Source organism: Miscanthus floridulus, chromosome 8, assembly GCF_019320115.1.
Source record: "Miscanthus floridulus cultivar M001 chromosome 8, ASM1932011v1, whole genome shotgun sequence".
Taxonomy (NCBI): Eukaryota; Viridiplantae; Streptophyta; class Magnoliopsida; order Poales; family Poaceae; genus Miscanthus; species Miscanthus floridulus.
The window spans coordinates 65760186-65769442 of record NC_089587.1 but is presented as its reverse complement, the minus strand read 5'-3'; the positions used below and the strand labels follow the sequence as shown (position 1 = coordinate 65769442).

Sequence of the window (9257 nt, the reverse complement as noted above, 5' to 3'; positions counted from 1 at the left end):
CAAGGTAGGCGATAGGTCATCTGTCGTAAGCGTCTGTTTTAATTCCTGGCGCACAACAGCCCCTTGCATAGCGTCTGTTCTTCTTCCCACGCCGCAACAGGCCCCTGTGTCTGCTCTTCTTCCAAAGTAAACGGTGACAGGAGATTAGAAAGAAAAAAAAAAACAGCCACACTAAGCGAGATAAGCATGGTCCTCACACAGTCATGGCCCTAATCTGCTACTGGGGGTCTCCTATTTAGGTACAGTAGATAACTAATTGTGTGCTCCTCTAACATTGCAGCGGAGAAATCTCACCATAAAAGTTGGCAGGTCCCTTAGCAAGTTGATGGAGCAGCAGCCAAACCAGTACAGCACCCGTCAAAATTGACCTTCTGGATACCATGTAAGACTATCTCCAACAGACCAAACCCAAACACAATACCCATTATAAGGATTGGATCACGCACAGTCGCTGCATCACCGACCCAAAATTTCCTTTCTCCAACAACAGCGAACCCAAAAAATCTGCTGCTCCTCGCCCGCCCACGCCACGCGGACTCGTCTGTGGCGACGTGTCGCTCCATCACGGCCATCTCGCCGCTCCCAATCTCGCGCCCAGGTGCGGCGGCACGAGGACGCCCCTCCAGGCCCGACACGACGGCGCGGGACGAGCACGCCCAGGCGCGGCCGTGCGGCGGCGCGGCGCGCCCCACCCGGCCAGCGGTGCGGGCGAGCGCGCCTCACGGCGACGCGGTATGACGGCGTGGGTTGGTGGGCCCCAGGGGCACCACCAGCGCACGGGTTCTTCGGCGCAAGCAGGTGAAGGTGGCATCTCTCCCTTTCTCCTCTCTTTCCCTCGCCGGTGCCCAGGTCTAGCGTCGATCTGTGCTTCTCGGCCTTGATGGGGTCGATCCGAGGCCTCCACGACCGGATCCGGGGTCGCCATGGCCGGATCCAATGCCTCCATGGCCGGATCCGTCCTCCCGCGCCTGTGGCCACGGCCATGGACTGCCGTGTCGTGGTTCTGCCACACTTGCGGCGCCGTCGAGGAGAGAGACGACGGAAAGAGGACGCATATGTGGGTTCCCTCTCTCCTTCTACACAAAATAGGTGCTCCCTTTGGCTATTCTGTTGGAGGCCGTTTTTTCACTGTGCCGAACCAAAAATGGATTTGGGTAGCGGTATGCGTGGCTTGTTGGAGACAGTCTAAAGGCTATTGTGATGGCTACCCATTGAGGGTGTTGGAGGCTTTCGTTATATAGAGAATGGGTACATAGCCAATTAGGCTTGGTACTCTCAATTCATGACTGAGTTACACATTCCTAGGACTCCAAGTCCTAATTGGATACTGTGGGGGGGGGGGGGGGTATGGCCTCCAGTATCCTTAAGACAAGACATGGGCTGCATCATCAGAGGTGGCCTAGCCCATAAGATCAAGACATGCACGGTGCTGCTCGGCGTGCACCCACAAGACATTGTATATTACCAAATAAGATATTTCCTTGTAACCCTACCTCCTCCAGAGTATATAAGGAGGGGTAGGGGTCCCCTAGCGGACAAGATACATAGACGATCCATCTAGATCTATCTACTACATCTCAATACAATACACCAAAGACACAGGACGTAGGGTATTACGTCGATCAGATGGCCCGAACCTGTCTAAATCGTTGTCTCTGCGCCTTGTGTCACCATCCGGTTCCTGATTACGCGCACCCCCACCGACAAATCTACCATCGCGGGATACCCCTCGGTGGACTGCCGATGATATTCTGTCAACAGTTGGCGCTCCAGGTAGGGGTGTGCGTGCTGTTTCCTTATCGAACAAGATGGCTTTTCCGCAGGCTCTTCGTCCCTTCCGCAGCCCGCCCAGATCTTCACGGTCGGATCCATCTCGTGGGTTATCAACGCTGACGGAGTCGGAGAGCTCCTCAAGCCGAGGCAGATCGGTTCTACGCCGACCACCCCCCGCACCTGCGATGTCAGATCTGATCTCGGACCACCTCCGAGGTCGACTTCACCAACAACTCACCGCCCGCCAGGTGCTCGCTATCAACGCCGATCAGACAACGCCATACGCTGCCGACCAGACGCTCCATCCAAAGCTAAGTCATGCTTTAATATTCTTCTAAATATTCTCCGATCTTCGTATATCGCCATAATGTTTCTCTGAACCGTTTTCTCCATATTTGCTCTCCAAACGATTTTCTAAACCCCCGAACAGTCCTATTGATGTTCGGACGCCTCCAGAGACGGCCCTGTCTCCGGCTCCTCCCTACACGTGCTACGGGCTCCATGCTCTACGTTATGGGTGGTCGGCAGCGGGCTCCTTGGTCACACCTGTTTCTCCTACACGTGCACGAGCTCCGCGCTCCGCATTATGGTTAACGGGCTAGCTAGGGCTGGAGACTCAGCTACATACTATTTGTTCGGGCGATTTATATTAAACATAAATATATTTCACGCCAACTGATCGTCGAACTGCATACGTCGTTTCATCACCATTGCTGATTTTTCTCCTGAGTTCATTTATTTTACATCATGTACTACCCGTTCTAAATGTTTGTATTGCAGGATCATCGTCCAGGTGATCGAATACCTGGTGCTCGGGCTTCCCCACCGGATCAACTGGTCGGACCGCTCGGTTCATGGACTCCATGCCCGATCAGTTGATTCGGACCTGTTCACCAGTCAGCTTCTACTTAATGCTCACTTCGCCGCCGACCAGTAGACCAGACTGTTCGTCGCTCGTGCTTCGTCGCCAGCTACACCGGGGACTCCTCGGCGCTCGGTTTCTTTGGCTCGAGGAAGTAAGTGGGCACACTTCATCCGCACGGACGTCGCCAGCCGCCGGGGACTCCTCGGTGCTCAGACTCGCCAGCTTCGCCTAGGACTCCTCGGTGCCGAACATCGCCGCCTACACCGGGGACTCTCGGTGCTCGGTCATCGCCAGCGACGCCGAGGACTCCTTGCTCCTCGGCTGCTCGGACCTCGCAGCTCGACGGGGACTCCTCAGCGCTCGGACATCGCTAGCTTCGCCGGGGACTCCTCGGTGCTCGGACATCGCCGCCTACGCCGGGGACTCCTCGGTGCTCGGTCATCGCCAGTGACGCCGGGACTCCTCGCTCCTCGGTGCTCGGTCATCGCCAACGATGCCGGGGACTCCTTGCTCCTCGGTGCTGGGATATCACTAGCGATGTCGGGGACTCCTCGCTCCTCGGTGCTCGGTAATCGCCAGCGCCACCTCCGACTCCTCGCTCTTCGGTGCTCGGTCATCGCTAGCGACGCCGGGGACTCCTGGCTCCTCGGTGCTCGGTCATCGCCAGCGACGCCGGGGACTCCTCGCTCCTCGGTGCTCGGTAATCGCCAGCGACGTCGGGGACTCTTCGCTCCTCGGTGCTCGGTCATCGCCAGCGACGCCGGGGACTCCTCGCTCCTCGGTGCTCGGTCATCGCCAGCGACACTAGGGACTCCTCGCTCCTCGGTGCTCGGACCTCGCCAGTAACGTCGGGGACTCCTCGCTCCTCGATGCTCGGTCATCGCCAGCGACACCGGGGACTCCTCGCTCCTCGGTGCTTGGACCTCGCCAGCGACGTCGGGGACTTCTCGCTCCTCGATGCTCCTCGCCAGCGACGCCGGGGACTCCTCGCTCCTTGGTGCTCAGACATCGCCAGCGACGCCGGGGACTCCTCACTCCTCGGTGCTCGGTCATCGCCAGCGACACCGGGGACTCCTCGGTGCTCCCTTGGTGGTCGGATCTTGCTACGTCTTGTCGGTGTGCTATCAAGCTGCTCCATGCTGTTCGGATCAGGGTGCTGATCTTGGGTAGCACGTCTGGGGTCTTAATACGCGCATGTCAGACAACGTCAATAAGCTTTCAGACTTCTTTTCCTTTGACCCTGCTATAAGATTCATTCTTCATCTTCCAGCAGGCTCGGGGACTAAGTGGGCACACTTCACCTTACGGTGAATGTGCTTGTTCTCATCTCGAGGCTACGCCCGGGGACTAGCTGCCTGCTCGGCTGGTCTTCTACTTTCTTACCTTGGCACCACGCGACTACGTTACCTACTATTAGGCTCGAGGACTAGCTGTGGGGGCATGGCCCCTGATATCCTCAAGACAAGACATGGGCCGCACCATCAGAGGTGGCCCAGCCCACAAGATTAAGATGTGTACGGCGCTGCTCGGTGTGCACCGCAAGACATTGTATAATACCAAATAGGATACTTTCCTTGTAACCCTACCTCCTCCAGAGTATATAAGGAGGGGTAGGGGTCCCCTAGCGGACAAGATACATAGATGATCCATCTAGATCTATCTACTACATCTCAATGCAATACACCAAAGACACAGGACGTAGGGTATTACGTCGATCAGACGGCCCGAACATGTCTAAATCGTTGTCTCTGCGCCTTGTGTCACCATCCGGTTCCTGACTACGCGCACCCCCACCGACAAATCTACCATCGCGGGATACCCCTCGGTGGACTGCCGACGATATTCTGTCGACAGATACACATTAGATTACCGAATATTATTACATTGTATATTTCTATAGCCAATATCTAAGCAAGCCCTCTGTTAGTTTAGTTAGTGTGACCTAAACGAAGACTCAATTTCTTGCTCCAAGCTGTAGAACCTAATTTGAGGTGTTACGTGAGCATCATTGATAAGATCAACATGCTCGTGTAAGTTCTTAGCTTCTAGGCATAACAAAGCCTCAATATCTCCATCTTGTTCAGGTAAACGATGTTTTTTTTTTCTCAGCCTATTTGTTCTTAGCAATTGTAACCTCATGTCTACTTCTTTCATAGTTGGCCACTCTACACCTTTGACCCTTAAGCATGCTTCTGCGAGGGAGGCGATTTCATTCATATCTTCCTGGTCTGCCTCTTCAACAACCTGCGGATCCATGATTTCCATAAGAGGCCTTTCATGAAGTCCTTGAACAAAGTAATGGGACAAGCTTTGTTTTTTGCCTAAATTATCGATGAAAATTGGCTTCTTTCTTGTCAAAAGTTCCACAAGGATGACTCCAAAACTATATACATCACTCTTTTCAGTTAGTTGACCGGTATGATAATATTTAGGATCCAAGTAGCCGAATGTTCCTTGAACAATTATCACCACATGTGTCTCATCAAGTGAAAGAGATCTTGGAGCACCAAAGTCTGAAACCTTTGTGGTGAAGTTTTCATCCAAGAGTATATTGGAAGACTTCACATCTCTATGAAAAATTGGTATTGCGGCAGCTGAATGTAGATAAGCAAGTGCTCCTGCTGCTTCCATTGCTATCATTACATGACCATCCCATGATAGTAAGCACTTTGTTGTAACATCTGTGTGAAGAAGGTCATATAGAGTGCCATTTGATATGAACTCATAGACTAGCAAAGGCACCTCATCTTCTAGGCAACAACCAAAAAGTTTCACCACATTGCGGTGTATGATTTGTGACAAAATAACTACGTCATTGATAAATTAGTCTATCTCTGCTTTCTCCACTATTTTAGATTTCTTTATAGCCACTACACACTGGTCTGATAGAATCCCTTTATAAACCATGTCATGTCCTCCACAACCAAGAACAAGAGTAGCATCAAAGTTGTTGGTTGCCTCCTCTAGCTCCTCCAAGCAGAATATCTTGGTTTTGCTTGTAGTGCTTTCATTTGATATTAGTTGCTCCAAGAGTAGACCATGATTTTTCTTGAAGTATGCTCTTCGGATTCTCCTTTGGATGCCTTTCTTCCACTTGCTAGCCAGTAGGATCCCGCCTAGTGCAATACTTATGGAGCCAACGCCACAAGCAACCCCAATGGCAACACCTACATCCATTAAATGTGGACGTGAATATTTTGTTAATTCAAAGTCGTCCAATGAACAATAAAAATAGCTTACCTAGAATTATGTTATGTGGCTTAGCTGACATGACACATTTCTGTTTTGCTGGATCATAGACCTTCCCGCGTGAACAATTTGTACAATTGAAGCCTCCTTCAAAATTATGGCACATTCTGCCATTGCATTTGTTTGGAATTGAGCACTCATCAATGTCTACACCGATACGAATAGTTGTGTCATCTGATGGTGTTACAGGTAAAAGCACGCATTTATCTCTAGTTAACATGATATGTGATAGTGTAGACCTATGGTGCTGCAAGTAAATGCATGAGGATTTTAAATTACTTCGGATAGCACAATGCACAGTGTGTATTTTATTATTTACAAACGAATGTATGAGAAATGATAAAATATGGAAATATGGTTTAAGAGAGAAGTATGACCTGTACAACCATTTTGCAGGTACGGATTCCCTTGGAAGCCATTGGAACACTTGCAATGATACCCATAGTGTGTTTTCCCTGGTGTGACACATTTTGGCAGTAACTGTTGCGACTAACACATGCATATTTAGCATTTCTTTGCATAACTTGTTCACAAGTCAAGTTTGCAACTACCCATTTTATTATTTCCTCTTCCTGTGAGAAATAAAAAATACCATCCGTAACAGAGACTCTCCAGCAGTTGCCATAAAATTGTTAGGACCTAGGTAGTTAGAGTAGATTATCCTTTCTATGTTGTTGGAAGTTGTGTCATTCAGCATGTTGCTAACAGCCAGAAACCTATGATCAAGTGATATATTAGTCACATGATATTGTGCGTACCCACGGTCAAGAACAGTGACATTACTTGGTGTGCAGTTGAGTCGAAAATCATCGTTTGCAAAACAACCTTCTTCAATCCCAAAAGAGAACGGAATTGTCATGTTTCCACATGATCTCATACAGTTCTCTGTGGGCCTTGAATCATAAGCTGCTTCATGGAAAATACACATGGTGAGGAATAATGAGTAAATTCAAAGAAAATAAGAAGTCTACCTAGCTGTAACAAATATACATTTGAACACAGTTCTTCACAGTGTGATGATATAAATATTTTCTTGTGCAGTGACGGGATCGTTTTTTTAAAGTTGTGGAACAAAATGATCACACATTTAATTGAGCGGGTGCTTTTGATTATCATATATAAAGTGAACACGCGGAGGGAGAGACAAAGAAAGTACATCTGCATTAAAATCTAGAAATATATGTTGAATCGAAACCAAAAGAAGAAGAAGAAGAAGAAAGCAACGAAGTATAGACCTTGGATGCAGCCATCTACAACGTAGGGGTTGCCTTGCGAGTAATTGGGACACCAGCAATTGTAGCCTCGTCCAGATGGCAGGTTTACGCAGTAGCTTTCATCATTACAAGCATAAGTATCCTTCTTCATTCGGTCACGTTCACAGTTTGGTTGGTCCCTGATTGCAATATCAATGAATGCATCTTCGACGACATTGCTTATATTCACCCAACTCGTGTAAAAATCGTCCACAGCAAAATTATAATATTCTGATAGTAAAACCTTGATGTTGGAGAGCCCCTTGTGTAATTTTACTCCTGTGGTAATGTTGCGGTGGACAAGCTTCAAAGTAAAGGCTGGCAGGTCCCTTGGCAAGTCTATGGAGCAGCAGGCGAGCCCAGTACAGGAGCCGTCAAAATTCACCTTCTCAATGGTCTCTCTGTCATCTGTGCAGACACTCATGCAAAAACCAATTAGATCTGTCATATTGTCACCGAACATGTAGGCCTTGACATTGCAGCCAACAACATACAAATTGTTAACAGCACTGATAAAAATACCCTCATCAGGGGTCTGCCAGGACACGTTGTAGGTATCCACACCTCGGCTCATGGTGACATTTTTTTTCTCGAATACGCAAAAGATTTACGTATCATTCTAATTAAGAAGAAAAGGGGTTTAACCATACACACGACACGCTTCTAATAAGCGCCCTAGGAGGTCTTACAGTTTAACTGGACCTTCCTAGTAGACTGTTTCAAACTTGGATATTACATAAAAGTAAACAACCGAACTACGAGCCGTACAGTAACCAATGGAGCTGTGCGTCTCCGCTAATGGCCGCGCGACTCTGCTCCGTCATCCGAGAAGAGCCTTGTACCAATCGTAGCAGTGGCCGCCGGGAACAGCTCGTCCAGTGCTTCCACTTCGCTCGACGTCCAGTTCCTTGCGAAAAAGTCGTCGTAAGCTCTCTTGGACGCGGATGAGATTGGACTTACCGGCGGTGCAAAGCCCATTTTCCGCATGAGGAGCACCTCACCCCGCTTGGAGATCGGAATGTGCGCCAGCGGCTGAGCGGCAATCCGTTTGCTCCGCTTTGGCATGGGTTGCCCTCTGGTTGCCACCTTCTGCATGGGTGGGCTGGCGAATAGAGGCGGCATTCGCTCGAGCTGCACCTCCTTAGTGAACCGTGCGAGCCATCGTGCAGCCTCGCGTGATGTGTGCGTCGCGTCGCTGGGGGTGGTGCAACCCTCTGCGACGCCGGGTGCTCCCGCTCGTGGTGGCGTGAGTTGTGGCGGCCCCTGCCCTGGCGACGTCAGTGACAGGTCTGTCATCCACTGAGCAGCCGTCGTCGGGGAATAGGTGTCCGCCACCAGTGCCTCAACCTCCTACGGGGCTGCCGTAGCAGACAGACACACAGGTGTTGCTGCTCTCATTGGCCGGCTCACGATGAGCGAGGCGGTGAGCTCCTCCAGCATCAGGTCGAAAGAGATGACCAATGCGGGGGGGGGGGGGGGGGGGGCGCCCTCACGCATAGCCAATGCGGGGGGTGCCTCAACCTCATGGTGACATTGAAACCAAGAGGAGTAATTGTGTAGGTTCTACTAATATCACCAGCAATAAGTGGAGAAGTGATACGAGTGGTAGTGTCGTTTCCCAAAAAGAGCTTGGGTGGATGAGCCGTGTGGTCGCAGGTGAGCTCAAAACCTTGCCGGAAGCAGCCCGGCCCTATCCCAAAGGGGTAGGAGATACTCGCATCCCCACAGCTGGATGGGCAGTGCTGATGAGGCAGGGAAGAGGCGGTGGAGATGAACATCATCAGCAAAAGTCGTAGCACGCTAACCATTACAGTTTTCATAATGGAGGGGCGGCACATCTTAACAGCTAGCTAGCTAGTTTGCTCCTAATTAAGCTAGTTTGCTTTGGATTGATGTTGTGTTGCTATGATCCTGTGTACCTCAGGCAGACAGGCAGCATATTTATAGATAGAATGATATCCAAAGAGAGCTAGGCAGGCAATGACACGCTTGACAGTACTGAACCGCGAATCTCCCGGCCGGAGGTGGGTCCCCATTCCCAAGTGTCCACTACGTTTACGATTGTTCGGAGCATACTAAGATAATGGTAAAAGTTGTTCCAGTCACCAACAGCCAGC

The 9257-nt window shown here is 50.4% G+C and overlaps 1 pseudogene; it reads right to left on the bottom strand.

The window, feature by feature from the left end:
* Positions 1-4570: 4570 nt before the first annotated feature.
* On the bottom strand, positions 4571-8978 carry LOC136469254 (wall-associated receptor kinase 3-like; annotated as a pseudogene).
* Between the last annotated feature and the right edge of the window lie 279 nt (positions 8979-9257).